At 38.1% G+C, this 21871-nt stretch overlaps 1 protein-coding gene across 3 annotated transcripts in view; it reads right to left on the bottom strand.

The window, feature by feature from the left end:
• LOC124544629 (E3 ubiquitin-protein ligase FANCL) overlaps positions 1–21871 on the bottom strand; it is a 112151-nt gene that overhangs the window by 10543 nt on the left and 79737 nt on the right. Inside the window, exon 10 of one of the 3 annotated variants that reach the window (XM_047123236.1) lies at positions 11958–12148. The exons of the other annotated variants lie outside the window; for them this stretch is intronic. The gene's annotated coding sequence lies outside the window, so the exon portion shown is untranslated. Of the gene's footprint in view, positions 1–11957; positions 12149–21871 lie in introns of those variants that run through there. 3 annotated transcript variants of the gene reach the window in all.

The following is a 21871-nucleotide window of genomic DNA, read 5'->3' as shown; positions in this document are numbered from 1 at the left end:
GATCAAAGCGGTAAAAACCAAGACCTAGCAGAAACCCTTCTATATCAAAAAAGATATATAATTTAATTGCTGAGAAGAGAAAATATAAAAAGCAGCACATGAAACAGGTGAAAGGGAATACAGATGTCTAACAAAATAAAGTTGACAGGAAGTTCATGGCTATGTAGGAATGGCTAGAGAACAAATGCGAGGCTGTTGAAGCATGTATAACCAGAAGAAAGACAGATACTGCCTGTAGCAAAATTATAGAGAACTTGGGACAAAACAGAAACAGCTGTAGGAATACGTATTATAGAAAGGGAAGAGGATGAAAATGAGATGGGAGATAAGGGTCAGAGTGTACATACAGACAAGCGAGGGGGGGTGGGGGGGGGAGAATAATAATAAAAATAATAAACCCCGTGGAGGCCCGGGAAAAGAATAGGCCTCCGGTATGTTCTGCCAGTCATAAAAGGCGATGAAAAGAACAAACCACTAATAGGGCTAACCCCCCTTTTAGTGTGATTAGTTGGTTCAGGACAGAACTAATGAAGCCTCGGACAAACGCTGTCATGGTAGGGGACCACACTTGAACCCTATGCCCGTCCACAATGGTAACGACACTGCTAGCCACATGAAAAATGATTTAAATCCAAATAGAGGTGTTTTGCAGGATATGCTTCCTGCAACCATTCTAGAAGGAAAACAAAGACAGAGGATGAGATGGTCAGATGAAGTTAACCGACACCTCATGTTCTGTTATTACCAAGCAACAAACTTAGGAACCAACACAACTGGATACAGATCACAAGTATACACAACATTTATTACCAGATACCCAGAATTAAAATTTTTAACAGAACAACGACTAGCTAATCAGATCCATGTAATAATCAAAAATAACAGGATACCCCAGTCAGAATTAGAAAACATCAAACAACAAGTACAACAAATACTGGAACAAAATAATGTGTAATCAGAAGAAGAAGAAGAAGAAGAAAATACAGTAATGGACTCAAACATCCCAGAGCAAACAAACAAAGAACAAAACACATCAATTAAACAATCAGAGGAAAACGAATCTTAAGACAGCCACCAGAACAAGCACAAATAGAACACAAAGTGACACACAATTTAGATATAGAAGAAAAATTTCAGCTGACATATATACACTCCTGGAAATGGAAAAAAGAACACATTGACACCGGTGTGTCAGACCCACCATACTTGCTCCGGACACTGCGAGAGGGCTGTACAAGCAATGATCACACGCACGGCACAGCGGACACACCAGGAACCGCGGTGTTGGCCGTCGAATGGCGCTAGCTGCGCAGCATTTGTGCACCGCCGCCGTCAGTGTCAGCCAGTTTGCCGTGGCATACGGAGCTCCATCGCAGTCTTTAACACTGGTAGCATGCCGCGACAGCGTGGACGTGAACCGTATGTGCAGTTGACGGACTTTGAGAGAGGGCGTATAGTGGGCATGCGGGAGGCCGGGTGGACGTACCGCCGAATTGCTCAACACGTGGGGCGTGAGGTCTCCACAGTACATCGATGTTGTCGCCAGTGGTCGGCGGAAGGTGCACGTGCCCGTCGACCTGGGACCGGGCCGCAGCGACGCACGGATGCACGCCAAGACTGTAGGATCCTACGCAGTGCCGTAGGGGACCGCACCGCCACTTCCCAGCAAATTAGGGACACTGTTGCTCCTGGGGTATCGGCGAGGACCATTCGCAACCGTCTCCATGAAGCTGGGCTACGGTCCCGCACACCGTTAGGCCGTCTTCCGCTCACGCCCCAACATCGTGCAGCCCGCCTCCAGTGGTGTCGCGACAGGCGTGAATGGAGGGACGAATGGAGACGTGTCGTCTTCAGCGATGAGAGTCGCTTCTGCCTTGGTGCCAATGATGGTCGTATGCGTGTTTGGCGCCATGCAGGTGAGCGCCACAATCAGGACTGCATACGACCGAGGCACACAGGGCCAACACCCGGCATCATGGTGTGGGGAGCGATCTCCTACACTGGCCGTACACCACTGGTGATCGTCGAGGGGACACTGAATAGTGCACGGTACATCCAAACCGTCATCGAACCCATCGTTCTACCATTCCTAGACCGGCAAGGGAACTTGCTGTTCCAACAAGACAATGCACGTCCGCATGTATCCCGTGCCTCCCAACGTGCTCTAGAAGGTGTACGTCAACTACCCTGGCCAACAAGATCTCCGGATCTGTCCCCCATTGAGCATGTTTGGGACTGGATGAAGCGTCGTCTCACGCGGTCTGCACGTCCAGCACGAACGCTGGTCCAACTGAGGCGCCAGGTGGAAATGGCATGGCAAGCCGTTCCACAGGACTACATCCAGCATCTCTACGATCGTCTCCATGGGAGAATAGCAGCCTGCATTGCTGCGAAAGGTGGATATACACTGCACTAGTGCCGACATTGTGCATGCTCTGTTGCCTGTGTCTATGTGCCTGTGGTTCTGGCAGTGTGATCATGTGATGTATCTGACCCCAGGAATGTGTCAATAAAGTTTCCCCTTCCTGGGACAATGAATTCACGGTGTTCTTATTTCAATTTCCAGGAGTGTAGAATACAAAGACACAAATACAGACATTAGACCATTCTTACATAGACCTCCAAATAACCCACAAGTCGAAACAACAATAACAACTATCAACACAATCATACACAACAAAATAAATGAAAATACAACTAGGGAAGAGTTGCAACTACTGGTTTATATAGGAGCACTCACTACACTAAATATACACACTAGGCAGAGATCAGAACCAACCAACACACAGAAGAAGCCCACAAAACCAGCATGGCAACACAGGCTACAGATCAGAATAGAGAAACTGAGAAAAGACATCAGACAGCTAACACAATTTATAAGAAATGAAATATCAGACAAAAAATGAAAAGGTTAGGTAAAATCTCACAACAAGAAGCGATAGAGCAATTAGATGAAAAGAATCAGAAATTACAAGCATTGGCCAAACGACTTAGAAGATACAAAAAAAGTGAAAATAGAAGGAAACAAAACCAAACATTCAACACAAACCAAAAGAAATTTTACCAGACAATAGATAACACACACACATTAAAATAGACAATCCACCAAACATAACAGACATGGAACACTTTTGGAGCAACATATGGTCAAACCCGGTACAACATAACAGACATGCACGGTGGATACAAGCAGAAACAGACACATACAAGATGATACCACAAATGCCTAAAGTGATAATTTTGCAACATGAAGTCACCCGAGCAATTAATTCTACACACAATTGGAAAGCCCCTGGAAATGATAAAATAGCAAATTTCTGGCTACAGAAGTTCACCTCAACACATTCACATCTAACTAAACTATTTAACAAAGATGATGTGACTTACCATACGATAGCGCTGGCAGGTCGATAGACAGTGTGCCTATCGACCTGCCAGCGGTTTCGTATGGTAAGTCACATCATCTTTGTTTTTAGATATATTTTTCCTGCGTGGAATGTTTCCCTCTATTATAAACTATTTAACAGTTACATTGCAGACCCATACACAGTCCCCGATACACTTACAGAAGGAATAGCTTATCTGAAACCTAAAGATCAAGCAGACACAGCAAACCCAGCAAAATATCACTCCATAACATGCCTACCAACAATATACAAAATATTAACTTCAGTCATTACACAGAAATTAATGACACATACAATACAGAACAAAATTATAAATGAAGAACAAAAAGCCTGCTGCAAAGGAGCACGAGGAAGTAAAGAGCAACTGGTAATAGATGCAGAGGTGACATATCGAGCTAAAACTAAACAAAAGTCACTACACTATGCATACATTGATTATCAAAAAGCTTTTGATAGTGTACCCCACTCATGGTTACTACAAATATTGGAAATATACAAAGTAGATCCTAAATTGATAGTTCCTAAACATAGTAATGAAACAATGGAAAACCCCACTTAATATCCAAACAAATTCAAATAATATCACATCACAGCCAATACAGATTAAGCGTGGAATATACCAAGGAGACTCATTAAGTCCTTTGTGGTTCTGCCTTGCTCTGAACCCACTATCCAACACGCTAAATAATACAAATTATGGATATAATATTACTGGAACATACCAACACAAAATCACACATTTGCTATACATGGATGATCTAAAACTACTGGCAGCAACAAACCAACAACTCAACCAATTACTAAAGATAACAGAAGTATTCAGCAACGATATAAATATGGCTTTCGGAACAGACAAATGTAAAAAAAAATAGCATAGTCAAGGGAAAACACACTAAACAAGAAGATTACTTACTGGATAACCACAGCGACTGCATAGAAGCGATGGAAAAGACAGATGCCTATAAATATCTAGGATACAGACAAAAAATAGGAATAGATGATACAAATATTAAAGAAGAACTAAAAGAAAAATATAGACAAAGACTAACAAAAATACTGAAAACAGAATTGACAGCAAGAAACAAGACAAGAGCTATAAATACTTATGCTATACCAATATTGACCGTTTCATACGGAATAGTGAAATGGAGTAACACAGAACTAGAAGCACTCAATACACTTACACGATCACAATGCCACAAATATAGAATACATCACATACATTCAGCAACAGAAAGATTCACATTAAGCAGAAAGGAAGGGGATTTATCGACATAAAAAACCTACATTATGGACAGGTATACAATTTAAGAAAATTCTTTATAGAATGAGCAGAAACTAGCAAAATACACAAAGCAACCACTCATATAAATACATCGGCTACACCACTGCAATTTCATAACCACTTCTACAACCCTTTAGATCACATAACATCAACAGATACGAAGAAAGTAAATTGGAAAAAGAAAACACTGCATGGCAAGCACCCGTATCATCAAACACAACCACACATCGATCAAGACGCATCCAACACATGGCTAAGAAAAGGCAAGATATACAGTGAGACGGAAGGATTCATGATTGCAATACAGAATCAAACAATAAACACCAGATATTACAGCAAGCATATTATTAAAGATCCCAATACCACAACAGATAAATGCAGACTTTGCAAACAACAAATAGAAACAGTAGATCACATCACAAGCGAATGTACACTACTAGCAAATACAGAATACACCATAAGACATGACAATGTAGCAAAAATAATACATCAACAACTTGCCATACAACATAAACTAATAAAACAACACGTTCCCACATACAAGTATGCACCACAAAATGTACTGGAGAATGATGAATACAAATTATACTGGAACAGAACCATTATAACAGATAAAACAGCACCACATAACAAACCTGACATCATACTCACCAATAAAATGAAGAAATTAACACAACTAATCGAAACATCCATACCCAATACAGCAAATATACAGAAGAAAACAGGTAAAAAAAAATTGAAAAATACACCCAACTGGCTGAGGAAGTCAAGGAGATGTGGCATCAGGATAAAGTTGACATTATACCAATTATACTATCAACTGCAGGAGTCATACCACGCAATATTCACCAGTACATCAACGCAATACAGCTACATCCGAACTTATATATACAACTACAGAAATCTCTAATTATTGATACATGTTCAATTACCCGAAAGTTCCTAAATGCAATGTAACATATACCGTACAGTTAAAAGGAAGTCACACTTGATCAAGGTCCATGTCACTTTCCATTTTTAACCAGACATGATGTCTGAGAAAGGAAAGAAATAATAATAATAATAATAATAATAATAATCCCCAAATTTGATGGTTAAAAATACACTTTTTCATGTGAAGTGACAATATACTTTCCTTCAGAACTGTAAAACTTATTAATCTTTTGAGTGGTTACGGTTTTATACACCGGCATAGAACTTCCCAGCACATTAGAAAATAAAACCCAGGAGAGAGGAAACAGCATGTGTTCAAAGATCTTTGATGTGCAGCATGCTAGTTTCTGGTGCATTGAAATTAAGATTGCCATGCACTTTTGTAAGCCAGTCATAGGTCATGTCACGTTATCTCGCCAGCTGATGGTGGTGGATGTTCAGAGCACATGCCACATGATGTTATCACAGCCAATAGCGACATCACTGTTAAATAGTGTAAACACACAAATAGGAAAAGTTAATGCTTTAAATCAATATACATTGTGTAGCTACAAGAAAAGAAAAGCTTTTGCTTGTAATATTGGTCTCTAGAATTAATAAGCTGCAAAAGAAACTAAGCTTTCACGTATAATATTGGCCTTTTTTTGCAGGTATTACACTTAAAGATACAACACAACTGTGCCTATAAAATTTTAAATAATGACAGAAACGTCTGCTCTGGGCAAGAAATTCTACTAAATGGCTCATCCTCAAATTGTTGATTTTTTAAATCAGAATCAAATGCTTCATGATTTAAGAAATTCATTGCACGTTCTCGCACTTATCATAAGTCATCTTGTGTAAAAGAAAATTTATGTTGAAAGTAATGCTTTTCAAACCACCATTCACAAGATTTTTCCTGTGGCTGTGTGTGAAATACGTTTGTTTCAGCAGTTCCCAGAGAGTGCCAGAAAACAGTGTTATTACGAATGTGCAACTAGATGATGTAGGAAGCCCATATGTCTGTATGTGTAAAACATTAAGAGACCTTACATTATGTCATAAAAGAAAGAAGACATCCAAGAGCATCAGAATTTCGTAAACCATACTAAAATGCATAATTTGGCCTAAAGTGCACATTTGTATGTCTATATTCACAATGAAGTGGGCCTCAACCTGATATTAAGCTCCTCATTGTAGTTTTTGGCATCTAAATTTTCTTGGAGTACCAGTACTGTATTATTTCATGTTTGGTGCTTTATTATGGCATAATACCATACGTACCAGAAGATGAAAACATGCAACTTGAAATTTAGCAAACTGTTGAAACTAGTCAATAGTGTGGAATGAAACACTTCATTTCAAATCAACTGACTGCCTCAGCAGAAATGATTAATAAAAGCCACATTTCTTTAGCAAACCAACAAAAGAAACTTCATTGTTGTGCAAGGCAATTATTGCTCAGTTGTTAAAAAGGTGGAAATAAAATAACATCTGAAACTAATAATACATTTTAGTCCTCTGTAATTATGTAAATGAATTTTAATTAACTGGGTAGCTCCTGGCCAAAGAAATTCATTTCATTTTCATTTGATGTGAGAGCTGTCAATGAAGAGGAAACGGCAAAATCACTAAATGTAAACACAGGTCACATGGAGACTACCACCCTCCTCATTACTACTCAGACTGGACAGCTTGGACACAACAGAAAAAAATTACAGGTGGCATCTGGCTACTTGCTGCTACTGCCGAAACAGTTCATGAAGCCAGAAGTGGGAGAAGGTACTGCTCATATGCGATTCAACTGCACATGCGTTTGAGTTTGCTGGCAACTGCTGAAACGAGTCCAATGAAATAGTTGTGACATTACACTCACCGGAAACTGTTTGTTATTACTAAGCATTGCATAGTCTTCATCCTAAAGCTTCTGACACATTTTGCTGTTGGCAGATGCTTGTGTTGTATATGGTACATTTCCAATGCAACCTGAGTTCTACGTTCATTTTTTTTCTCTTGTTTATGTTTATTGCTGCAGTATCATTCTGCAATGGCGGTATATAGTAATATTCTTTTTCAGCGTATTGGTTCTTACCAATGACAATTCCAAAAATTTAACTGAAAGCTAAAACAATGACAGATTCCTGGAATTCTAAGAAAATCCTGGGTTTTCCTGATTTTCTCCAGGATGAAAAAATTCCCGAGTTTCCCAGGGTGTATACATTCTGCGAGTCGAAACAAGGCCACTGGAGTAGACAACATTCTGTCAGAAGTACTGATAGCCTTGGGAAAGCTAGCCATGACAAACTATTCCATCTGGTGTGCAAGGTTTATGTGACAAGCGAAATACCATAAGATTTCAAGAAAAGTGTACTAATACAAATCCAAAGAGAGCTGGTGCCGACAGGCGTGAGTTTTTAACTATCAGTTAATAGTGACACCAATTATTTAGAGAAGAATGGAAAAAAGTGTACAAGAGAATCTTGGGGAAGATCAGTTTGGTTACTGGAAAATGTAGTAACACACAGAGTAGTACTGACTGTATAACTTATCCTAAAAGATAGAACAGAGAGAGGCAAACCTACGTTTATAGTGTTTGTAAACTTATAAAGGCTTGTGGCAATGTTAACTGGAATACTCTCTTTAAAATTCTGAAGGTAGCAGGGATAAAATACAAGGAGCAAAAGGTTATTCACAACTTATACAGAAACCAGGTTGTAGTCACAAGAGTCAAAGGGTGTGAAAAGGAAGCAGTAATTGAGAAGAGAGTAAGATAGGGTTGTAGCCCATTCCCAATGTTTTTCAATATGTACTCTGAGCAAGCAGTAAAGGAAACAAAATAAGAATTTAGAGTGGGAATTAAAGTTCATGCAGAAGAACTAAAAAAATCAAAACAGGGGTAGTGGAATATAGCCAAATTAAATCAGGTGATGCTGAGGGAATTAGTTTAAGAAACAAGACATAAAAAATAGTAGATGAGTTTTGTTATTTGGGCAGCAAAGTAACTGATGATGGCAGAAGTAGAGAGGATATAAAATGTGTGCTAGCATTTCTGAAACAGAACACCATGGAAAACACAGGACGGAATATGAAAATATTATGAAAAGGATAAACACATGCAAATGAAACACACATACAGGGACCACAGTCTCTGTGGCTCCTGAGACGTGGCCTCAGCAGGTGGAGACTGTGCTTGTGTGTGTGTGTGTGTGTGTGTGTGTGTGTGTGTGTGTGTGTGTTGTCTACTTCCGATGAAGGCCTAGTTGGCTGAAAGCTTCCTTTCCGACAATCTTCTTGTTGTGCCTATCCGTGACTCAGCATCTCCACTATATTGTGAGTATCAACTACCCTTACAGTTACATGTCTGCAGTCTTCGTAAATACTGAAATATTGACATATTTTTGAAAACTAGGAATTTGTTAACACCTAATATAAATTTAAGTGTTAGGAAATCTTTTCTAAATGCATTTTTCTTGAGTATGGCCTTCTAAAAAAGTGAAATGTGGACAATAAGCAGTGCAGACAGGAAGAGAATAGAAGCTTTTGAAATGTAGTGCTACAGAAGAATGCTGGACATTAGCTGGGTAGATCATGTAACTATTAATGAGGTAATGAATAGAATTGAAGAGAAAAGAAATTTGTGGTGCAACTTGACTTGATTAGTCCATAGGATACATTACATTCTGTGACGCCAAAGAATCATGAACTTAGTATTGGAAGGAAGTACGGAGGGTAAAAATTGTAGAGGGAGACCAATATATGAATACAGAAAGCAGGTTCCAATGGATGTAGGCTACAGTAGTTATTTGGAGATGAAAAGGCTTGCATAGGATAGACTCATGCTCCTCTAGCCACTTGCTATGGTGCTGAAATTTCAGTATTTACGAAGACTGCAGACATGTAACTGTAAACAAACCAAAATTAATTATGTAATAATTATTAACTAAAACTTTATGGCTATCCTTCATACAATGTGGCTCAATTAAATTTGCCAATGAGGAATTGAAACTTGTTTAAGGAAGTGCAGGACCTTTTGTTGTGAAACAGAGAAGTCTATCAACAACTTACTCCCCTCCACACCCACCCCTACCTCCCTCTCAGCCAGTCCATCCTGAACGGAGGTGGCCCTCAATGTCTACTGATCTGTATTGTAGACAGGTGCTGACTCTTTATGCCTTATTTACCTTCTTCGACATCTACATCCAAATTTACATTATAACTCTACTAGTCACAATTAAGTGCCTGGTAGAGGGTTCATCGAACCTCCTTCAATCTATTTCTCTACCATTCCACCCTCGAACAGCACACAGGAAAAAACAAATACTTAAAACTTTCTGGCATTTGGAGGAGGAAGTTGGTGACTGAAATTTCACAAGAAAATACTGCAGAAACAAAAAATGCCTTTGTTTTAATGACTGGCCCCCCTAATTCACAAATTATATCCGTGGCACTCTCTCCCCTATCTCACAATAATATAAAACAAGCTGCCTTTCTTTGAACTTTTCTGCTGTCCTCTGCCAGTGGACCCTGCACCATGCAGCAGTACTCCAAAAGAGGACAAGCATAGTGTAGGCAGTCTATTTAGTAGACCTGTTGCATTTTCTAAGTTTTCTGCCAATAAATCACAGTATTTTGTTCATTTACCCCACAACATTACCTAAGTGAAAGTTCCAATTTAATTTATTCATAATTGTAATAACTATGTGTTTATTTGAATGTATAGCCTTTAGATTTGTGTGATTTATCGTGTAATTAAAATTTAGTAGAGTCCTTTAGTACTTATGCGGATGACTTTATACTTTTCATTACATAAGAGTCAATTGCCACTTTTCACATCATATAGATATTGTGTCTAACTCATCTTGCAGTTGGTTTTCAGCATCTGACAACTTTACTATATGGTAAATGACAGCGTCGTCTTCCAACAATCTAAGAGGGCTGCTCAGATTGTTTCTAAATTGTTTATGTACACCAGGCACAGCAGAGGGCCTATAAGATTTAATTGGGGAATGCCAGATATTATTTCTGTTTTACTCGATGACTTTCCATCAATTACCACAAATCTTTCACACAGGAAATCTCATCACTCAACTGAGATGATACTCGTAGGCACATAATTTGAGCAAAAATTGCGTGCTAGGAGCGGTGTCAAAAGCCTTCTGGAGATCTGAAAATATGGAATCAGTTTGACAACCCTGTCAATAATACCCATTACTTCATGAGAATAATGAGCTAGTGGTGTTTCACAAGAATGGTATTTTCTGAATCTGTGCCAGCTGTTTGTCAACAAGTTGTTTTCTTTGAGGTAATTCATAATGTCTGAACACAGTATTCGCTCCATAATCCTACTGCATCTCAACATTAGTAATGTGTGTCTGTAATTCGGTAGTTTACTCCTATTTCCTTTCTTGAGTACTTGTGTGACCTGTGCAACTTTCTACTATTTAGATATGGATCTTTCAATGACTGAGCGATTGTATATGAGTGCTGAGCATGGAGCTATTGTATCAGAATACTCTGAGAGGAACCTAACTGGTCTGATCTGGACAAGAGGCTTTGCCTTTATCAAGTGATTTAAGCTGCTTCGCTACACTGAGGACAGCAATGTCTAAATTATTCATGTTGGCAGTTGTTCTTGATTCAAATTCTGCAATATTTAATTCATCTTCTTTGGTGAAGAAATTTTGGGAAACCATGTTCAGTAACTCTGCTTTAGTGGCACTGTGATCAGTAACATTTCAATTGCTGTCATGCAGTTAAGGTACTGATTGCCTCTTGCCACTGGTGTACTTTGCATACGACCAGAATCCCTTTAAGTTTTCTGCCAGATTTCGAGACTTCTTCTTCTCAATTGCCCAGTTGATTTTTAATTGGTGCTCTAAATGAACTTTAAATAATTTTAGAGATCACCACTAAAGTAGATTTCACTCTTATGCATATTTATCCAACTCAGTTGTGATCAGCTTTTCAATATTAAACATCTTACTCGTAATAACACAGGTTAATAAGTTATGAAGACTATTATGAGTGAGTCTAAATTCCATGAACAAATAGCAGTAATACATTTAACATTTATTTATTGTCTTTTTTTGCATATAGTCACCAACTGGCGACTTTTGCAAATGTCATAGCATTTTTATACAATTTTTGTGCGAACAGTACGAATTTGCAATTCATATTTACAAGAAGTCGCTTAAGGGTGACACTCTTGGCAATATATGGTACAGTACTTCATAATGAAACATACAGTTGTTACATAGTATAGGTATCTGAATTTACAGCATGTTGTTGCAAAAATAATATATATTACAATCACCTCAGAATAGTACATCAATAGATAGAAAAGTTAGGCCTACATTTAAGGATAGCTACATTTTAATATCAGTATTCATTCAGTGAGTACAAACATTTGAGTGTTAAGAATGATTTTAATTCCCTTTTGAATACTTTACCTCTGTGGCATCTTATAGCATTTGGCAGTTTGTTAAAACATATCTGGCCATTTATCCAAGGACTATGATCGGTTGTCTTTAGTTTAGTTCCGTTTCTGAAAAAGAAATCTTTTTGTCTTGTGTTATGGGTATGCACATCAGAGCACTTAGCTTCATTATTTTTACGGTCCACAAAGAATGTTATTAATTTGTACAGATACAAGGAGTATACTGTTAGATATTTATGTTGTACAAAGGTTTCCCTAAATCAATCTCTGTATCCTAGTCGACGCATGGACCTGATTGCTCTTTTCTGCAGTGTTAGGATTCTGTTCATGTGTCTATCAGTAGCACATCCCCATACCTCTATTCCACAATTAATATATGTAAATATTGTCCCATAATAAGCAGTTTTTAATGTTTGTTCAGAGACTAATTGTGATAGTTTGCTAATTAAGTGCAGTGAACTGCTGATTTTATTGCATACAACATTGATATGTTCTACCTATCTAAGATTTTCATCTAGGTATATCCCCAAAAATTTACATTTGCCAGTGTCTACTTTTTTGATGCCACGTATACTATCAAAACAGGTTTGGCATGAATTATCACATTTAAATGGTAATAACTGGGATTTGCTAATATTGACTTTTAGACCTTGATCATGGAAGTAAGTAGTTATTTGACTTAAGCCATCAGTTGCGGCCAATGTCAAGTCATGAGTTTATTTGCAAAAGAACAAAAGTGAGGTATCATCTGCATAACTTACTAGTTGGGAGTACAGAGGTGCCTCTAAATCATTAATGTAGACCAGGAAAAGAAAAGGGCCCAATACAGAGCTCTGAGGTACACCTTGTTTCACTGTTTCATAGCTGGATTGGAAATGTTTGATCTGACCATTAATTTCATAACTCAGCTTTGTACACTGCTTACGATTGGTTAGATAAGTGATCAGTAGTTGTATGGATGTGGCATTTATACTGGAAGTTTCCAGTTTACTTAGTAGTAGCTCATGGTTCACTGAGCCAAATGCTTTAGTAAGGTCTAGAAATATCCCTGCTGTCTGCATTCCCTCATCCAGGGCATCATACACCCTGTGGAGAAATTTGGTAATTGCCATAATGGTACTGTGGTGCTTTCTCAAGCCATGCTGTGTTTCTGCTAGTAAATTATTCTTTGTGAAATAATCAACAAGTTGTGTCAACAAAACAAGTTCAAATATTTAACTGAAAATTGGTATTAGTGATATGGGCCTGAAGTTTGATAGCTCTTCTTTCGATCCTTTTTTATGCAAAGGTTTAACTGTACTTCTCTTCAATATATTTCGAAATGTGTGCTCCCTGACACTACTGTTGATCATATGGGTAATTATTCCAACTAATTACTTATTGCATTTTTTAATTATAATACTACTCAGTCCATCCCAATTAATAATTGTTCAATACATATTACTGTATATTTTATATTATCAATAAATTCAACATACAAATAGGAGAGAATGATGTAAACAAACTCTGATGTCTTGCAAGAAAAATAACAAATAACAGATGAAGCAAGGAGGACATAAAGAGCAGATTAGCACAGGCAAAGAGGATTTTTTTTTTTTTTTTTTTTTTTTTTTTTTTTTTTTTTTTTTTTTGCCAAAAGAAGTCTACTAACAAATACTGGTCTTAATCTGAGGAAGAAATTTCTAAGAATGTACATTTTGAGGGAATCATTGTATGAAAGTGAGTCATGAACTGAAGTAAAATCAGAAAAGAATTGAAGCATTCAATATGTGTTGCTATAAAAGAAAGTTGAAAATTTGGTGGACACAAAATAAGAAACAAAAAGGTTCTCCACAGAGTTGACAAGTAACATCTGGAAAATATTGACAAGAAGGGGGAGGGGGGGGGGGGGAATAATAGGACATGTGCTAAATACATTAGGGAGTAACTTCCATAGTATTTGGGGAAGATGCAGGGCATTAAAGCTGTACAAGAAGACAGAGGTTTGAATATACAGTATCCAAGAAACTGAGGACATCAAGTACAAGTGCTAATCTGGGGTAAAAAGGTTACCACAAAGGAGGAACTTATGGTTGGATACATAAAATCAGTTAGAAGACTGATGATTTAAAAAAAAACTGAGAGGATGTTAATTACTACATTTCACCTGCTGCTCTAAACAGTACCAGACATGTTCTATCAGATTAAGATCAGATGACCTTGATGGCCAGTTTATATGAAAAGGGTGCTTGAATACTCATAAAAAATTATGTATGCATGCGACCCTGATGTCACCATGGATAATGGAGTATCCACAGCAAAATCATGGAGACGTAGGTGAAAGTTCATATAACCTGAACGAATGGACCCAAGTACAATAAAGACCATCACAGAACCATGTCCAACCTTAAATACACCTGCCCTATACGGTGAGCTAGAAGACTGAGCCATTGGTGAACTTTATTTGCATCATTTGCAATGAAGTGATATCTTGACTCATCAAACCATACTACATAACCCCAGCAGTTACTGTCCAGTTTCTGTGTTATTTGTCTCACTGAAGACGTGCTGCTTTATTTGCCATTTTGAACTATGGCCTCTTACAAAGTACAAGATTCTATACACCCACTGTATCCATTTCCCTCTGGAATGTTTCCTCAGAAACTCTTTGAGATGGACCTACAGTCATTGACAACATATTGCCAGGAACATAGATTATCAAAGTATTTATTGCATGATAATTACAAGAGATACTGAAGACAAAAACTACTCACTACTACTAAGAAAGAAAACACGGTTGCTTCCAACAGGTTAAAATATTGTTGGCAGTTAGATGTCGGCTACACTCTGCACATACAATCTCAACATGCATTTATTTATTTACACGTCTAGTTCCATAGGGCCAAATCAAGAAGGAAATCTCCAAGGTCATGGAATGTGTCAGTACATGAAATTACAACATAAAAGTAGTAACAGATAAAATAAAATGTTTATGAACCCAAAAAAAGTCAAGCCCTAAGTTTAAGTAAACGCAATCAACAATATAACATGGGAATCAGCTTAATTTTTCAAGAAACTCCTTGACAAAATAGATGGAGTGACCCATGAGGAAAAACTTCAGTTTCAATTTGAAAATGAGTGGATTACTGTTAAGATTTTTCAGTTCTTGTGGTAGCTTATTGAAAATGGATGCAGCAGTATACTGCATACCTTTTTGCATTAGAGTTAATGAAGTGTGATCCACAAGCAGATTGGATTTCTACCTAGTATTAACTGAGTGAAAGCTGCTAATTCTTGGGAATAAGCTGATATTGTTAACAAGAAACAACAGTAAAGAATATACAGGGTGTTACAAAAAGGTACGGCCAAACTTTCAGGAAACATTCCTCACACACAAAGAAAGAAAATACGTTATGTGGACATGTGTCCGGAAACACTTACTTTCCATGTTACAGCTCATTTTATTACTTCTCTTCAAATCACATTAATCATGGAATGGAAACACACAGCAACAGAAAGTACCAGTGTGACTTCAAACACTTTGTTACAGGAAATGTTCAAAATGTCCTCCATTAGTGAGGATACATGCATCCACCCTCCGTCGCACGGAATCCCTCCTGATGCGCTGATGCAGCCCTGGAGAATGGCGTATTGTATCACAGCCGTCCACAATACGAGCACGAAGAGTCTCTACATTTGGTACCGGGGTTGCGTCGACAAGAGCTTTCAAATGCCCCCATAAATGAAAATCAAGAGGGTCGAGGTCAGGAGAGTGTGGAAAGTCAAGAGGGTTGAGGTCAGGAGAGCGTGGAAAGTCAAGAGGGTTGAGGTCAGGAGAGCGTGGAGGCCATGGAATTGGTCCGCCTCTACCAATCCATCGGTCACCGAATCTGTTGTTGAGAAGCGTACAAACACTTCGACTGAAATGCGCAGGAGCTCCATCGTGCATGAACCACACGTTGTGTCGTACTTGTAAAGGCACAAGTTCTAGCAGCACAGGTAGAGTATCCCGTATGAAATCATGATAGCGTGCTCCATTGAGTGTAGGTGGAAGAACATGGGGCCCAATCAAGACATCACCAACAATGCCTGCCCAAACGTTCACAGAAAATCTCTGTTGATGACGTGATTGTACAATAGCATGCAGATTCTTGTTAGCCCACACATGTTGATTGTGAAAATTTACAATTTGATCACGTTGGAATGAAGCCTCATCTGTAAAGAGAACATTTGCACTGAAATGAGGATTGACACATTGTTGGATGAACCATTCGCAGAAGTGTACCCGTGGAGGCCAATCAGCTGCTGATAGTGCCTGCATACGCTGTACATGGTACGGAAACAACTGGTTCTCCCGTAGCACTCTCCACACAGTGACGTGGTCAACGTTACCTTGTACAGCAGCAACTTCTCTGACGCTGACATTAGCGTTATCATCAACTGCACAAAGAATTGCCTCGTCCATTGCAGGTGTCCTCGTCGTTCTAGGTCTTCCCCAGTCGCGAGTCATAGGATGGAATGTTCCGTGCTCCCTAAGACGCCGATCAATTGCTTCGAACGTCTTCCTGTCGGGGCACCTTCGTTCTGGAAATCTGTCTCGATACAAACGTACCACGCCACGGCTATTGCCCCGTGCTAATCCATACATCAAATGGGCATCTGCCAACTCCGCATTTGTAAACATTGCACTGACTGAAAAACCACATTCGTGATGAACACTAACCTGTTGATGCTACGTACTGATGTGCTTGATGCTAGTACTGTAGAGCAATGAGTCGCATGTCAACACAGGCACAGAAGTCAACATTACCTTCCTTCAATTGGGCCAACTGGCTGTGAATCGAGGAAGTACAGTACATACTGACAAAACTAAAATGAGCTCTAACATGGAAATTAAGCGTTTCCGGACACATGTCCACATAACATCTGTTCTTTATTTGTGTGTGAGGAATGTTTCCTGAAAGTTTGTCCGTACCTTTGTAGTGGCCAATGCCAGAATGCCCAAACTAATGAACAGGAGTTGACAAGAGGTTCATGAACTTACACCACTTATAGCCCGAACTGCCCATTTCTGAACCAAAAATATCCTTTGAGAGTTGGAAGAGTTACCCCATATTACACAGTTTTTTTAACCTTACTTAGAAATGATACACCGCTATACACACAACTTAAAGGAGATTGCTCAGAGAGATCTGTATTATTTTGTGAAAACTTTGAGGGATATTTGTAGCATTTTTGTTGTGATTAGAAATGTGATCCCAACATTTATCTGACCTTCATGGTGTAATACAGTGGAAATCTGATTTTTGAATAAAATAAATGAGACAACAGATATCCATACTGAGACTGTAAAATGAGTGTGATGAGACATCAGTATAATGAAAGGAATATCCTCCTTGTACTGCAACATCAAAAGTGGAGCACCCACAATGCTTAATGAAATATTTATAAAAGGCTTTGGAGGGCATATAACAAGGCTTTGGAGTGCATAAAATATGGAGAAAGGTTAGGATTTAATGTTCCATTGACACTCAGGTCATTAGAGATGAAACACAGTTTTCATCTCTTTTCAAAGAAACCTATAATTTGTGATTTGGCTACCAGGGATGTGAACAGCCATCCTCCTAAAGGTGTGCTTGGTACTGCACCCTCCTGCTCAGTCCAAGTGCATGCAATATAAAAACAAATAATGTGATGAAACTTTTCTTATTTATCAAACTTTTATGAGCTGAATTACACAATCTTATAATACTGGCACATCCCCAATTATGAACCTCTTAATTTGTTCATAAAATTACTTAAAGAGTAAATGAAACATGAAAGTACCTCATAAAACATGATTATGCGGATTTTACAACAATATGGAAGCAAGAAAAATTACACAAAAAAGTCTGACACAAAGATATTTAATTTTTTTAGGTAACTGAGAGTGATTGTTATGGAAATCTCATAGGCACACAGATTTTTGGAATTGAGATGAGAGTAATTCCGACTGAGGTAACAGATAACCTGCTATTGATTATATGCATGGTTATTAAACATCTATATATTGCCTGGGCAGGACACAGTAAGGCCACTGACCAACAGCTAGGTTATATATTACAACAAAAAGTGGGCTTTTCTTCAAGTATAGTTACATAAGCATTAAATACAAAATTTTTAATTGTGTGTTTTTTAAAGTATTTTAGGGTGGACTGTTTCCATTGTCATTTCACTCAAATTGTTTTTAACTGAACCACTTTCATCATCAAAATCATTTTCACTCTCAGTTTTGCTTAGACAGTCCTCTAACAACCCTCTAAAAGCTCTATAATCTCTTCCTCAGAAATTATTATGCATGAAGAACTAGCCATATTAACCTACTAACTTGTACATTATAATTACAATCTTTCTCTCAACACAACTTCTGCAGTTCAACACATAGTTAATACAGGATTCCCTAGACAATAGTACTGTGCAGCATTGATGCCAAGCACAGTCAGTTTTGAAAATGGAGTACGTGGGGACAACGAAAAATCATATTGAATGAGACTTAGCATTAGAGTGGAAAGCAAAATTCACAATGTCGAGTACCACTCTCCATTGGAGTGGAAAGCATTAATATTATCTGCCAGGTCATTAACATACGACAAGAAAACCAACAGCCCTGCATACTACCTTCAGAACACATGAAGTTACTTCTATGTCTGTTGATGACTCTCGGTCCAAGATAACATGCTGCATACTGCATAACAAGATCTCCTCAAACCAATCACAAATTTTGCTTGACACCCCCTAAAATCATACTTTTGTTAATAATCACTGATATGGAAATGAGTCAAGAAATAGTGCATCTACCTGATGGTCTTGATTCATAAGAGGGAAGTACAAGATGACTGATGTTTTTGGAATCCACATTTGTTGGCATGGAGGTAGTAACTGTGTTAGAGACACCTCATTGTTTGAGCTCACAGTATGTTCTAAAAGTCTACAACAGGTGTATAGTCAATGGGTTTGGCTATTACATTTTTGTGGATCACTTCTGCTACACTTCTTGTGGACCGATAATCCCCTTGTTGCTGGGCACAGTTTCTTGTTCGAGTGATACACAGAACATTATGATTAAAAGAGAACTAACTCAGTTGCTAATTCTTAGTCTGAAAGGAATTCACTTTCAGTGACAGCAGATGGTTCTCAATGCCAGTGACACAAACATCTGTTATCATTCATTTTTATATTGGTGTGAGAATTACTGTTTGTACACGAACATTTGAAAACAGAGTTCAGCATTTCTGTTTCTGCTTTTCTTCCCTCAGTTTCAGTTTCTGTGTATTATATGAGTATGTGGACATTAACATCGGTGCCTCTGACAGCCTCAGATGACCAGAGTATTGCATGGTTTTCAGTCAGGTTCTGCTAAAGTAGTCATCAAAATTATATTATTTGTCATTAAAAATATATCACTTTTTCAAACCAACAGCTCAATTCATGGAATCAATACTAGAAATAAGAATAATCTTCACAAGGATTTAAAGTCACTTAGTCTTGTACAAAAAGGTGTGCATTATTCAGGAACACACATTTTCAATAACTTGCCAGCAGCCATAAAAAGCTTAACAACCAATGAAATTCAGTTTAAGAGAAGCCTAAAGGATTTATTGGTGGCCAACTCCTTCTACTCCATTGATGAATTTCTGAGGAAAACCAACTGATTTGTATATAAGTACAACATAACTTCTGCACAATTTCAGTGCAGTAATGTGTTCACTGAAAATTTGTGTGTGTGTGTGTGTGTGTGTGTGTGTGTGTGTGTGTGTGTGTGAGTATAATCTAACTTCTGCACCATTTCAGTGCAGTAATGTGTTCATTGTAAATAAGTATTACAGTAGTTGTATTACATGTTTCTTACCTTATAAATAAATATAAAACTTTTTTATTTTAAATTCAGTGCAATAGTATTTGTAAAATGACTCTTAGTGTTCATTAAAAAATGACTCTTAGTGTTCATTAAAAAATGACGATCATTCCACTTGGGACCTGTGGAATGGTACATTAGCTTATTTGTTTTAGTTTAAATATTTGTCATGTATTGTTGTTTTTCTGACATGTTCCACATCCTGGAGGACCTCCTCACTACGGATCAATTGGAATGAAAGTAAATCTAATCTAAAAAAAAAGCCTCATGTACTGTCATTTTTGTAGGAAAATGTCTTTCCTTTAGTCTACACCCTATTCTGTGTTTTACACCACTGTTTCTTTAGAAGTTTCTCTACAGAAAACATATAAAATGGAGGGCTCCTCCCTTAAGGAAGTGTTCTGCTAGGTCCACATCTATCCAGTGCTTGGTCAAATATTTACGCTTGTGCTACATTTCCTCTACATGCCCCTGTGCAGAACAATACATTTCAAGCCTCTTTGAAATAGAACATTATTTCCTTGTTATCTAGTTTAATAAACACATAAATCTTCCTATAGATTTTAGTTGCCCTTTGTACTACTGGGTCTCTATTCATCCAGTCAAAAATGACTGACCATCCTGGCATACTATGTGTTGATCGGATGAAAGGATCACTGGTAGGGACATCAAATGCTTATTCCTATGAATATTCAGTGTTAATTGCTATTGATCTCCACACTGATGTTTATAGTGCACAGTGAGGCAGCTCAACAAGCATAGTAGGCTTGTTGATCTGTAATAACTGCAACAAAGATGGCAAGACCCTGTAGCCCTCCAAGTAATTCATGTCAGTTGGTTGCTTTGCTGTCTCAAAAACCTCCCAGATTTTTCTCATAACAATAAGTGGCTGCCTGGGCTGTTTAAATGCAGTTGACCTTTGATTTAGATCTTGTCCCTTGCCCCCACAGCTTTCTTTGTGGTACCCACACTTTATCCACTTGCCCTGAAAATGGTTCGTAGCTTGCAAAGTTTGGCTGCGAGGATGGCAATATGTCTGACTTGATGTGCTCTCGTGGTTAGTGTATAACTCCCAGGGTTGTTTTGCTTTTCGATCATGATGGGATTTGGCATTAAAATATGTGTCTGTGTTTGTTGGCTTCCTGAAAACACCACGTCCAAGTTTCCCGTCACATGTCCAATAGACTGCAGTAAAGGTAACGAACTGAACTTTTCAATTTGCACTGTAAAGTGCATTTTGGGATGCTGTTGGGTTAAATGCTGATCGAAACTGAGATACCTTGGTAGTGTGGTCACTCTTGAGTTCTCATTCTTGATCTATATCTGATATGCACCTTCTCAAACGGAATTGTTGTCATAAAATTTATATTCTTGTATCTGCTCCCATTAGGCTTGTCTTATGTACACAATGATAATTGTCTTCTCCAGATTTATCAATGGTAAAATCTACTTCAAAGAGAGAATCCCTATAAGTTTATCTGTGTTACATATTATCTTATGTGCAACTACTGTGTAGCTTTCTATTTCAGAATGACTATAGGAAGCTCTCAGCAGGAACAAATGGAAAAAAGGCACACAATATTTAGCTGCTGTAACACATATTACTCTTTAGCATGTATCTGTACATCAGCTTCTGCTGTAATTGGGGACCTGTTTACTTAGCATCAGTAGCTCATAACACTGAAGGTGGAAAATTGTTCTACAACATCTGCTTGGCACCCACTGCATACCTAGTTTTCCCTTCCCAGATGTTCAAATTTCTATCTTGTCCAATATTCCTATGTCCATGAAACAGTTAGAATTTACTTGTTTAATATACTGTGAAGTTTTGATTTTTCACATCCATTCTTCTTTCTGTTCGGAGACAGAAGACAAATTAGGGAAACTAACGAAGTCTTTTCCTCTGTTATGTATTCCTTTCCAAGTCTTCCATGTATTAAGAACCATGTATGCTAAAG

This window comes from Schistocerca americana, chromosome 8 (assembly GCF_021461395.2).
Source record: "Schistocerca americana isolate TAMUIC-IGC-003095 chromosome 8, iqSchAmer2.1, whole genome shotgun sequence".
NCBI lineage: Eukaryota > Metazoa > Arthropoda > Insecta > Orthoptera > Acrididae > Schistocerca > Schistocerca americana.
The sequence above is the reverse complement of the archived record's forward strand: the minus strand, read 5'-3'. Positions and strand labels throughout refer to the sequence as shown.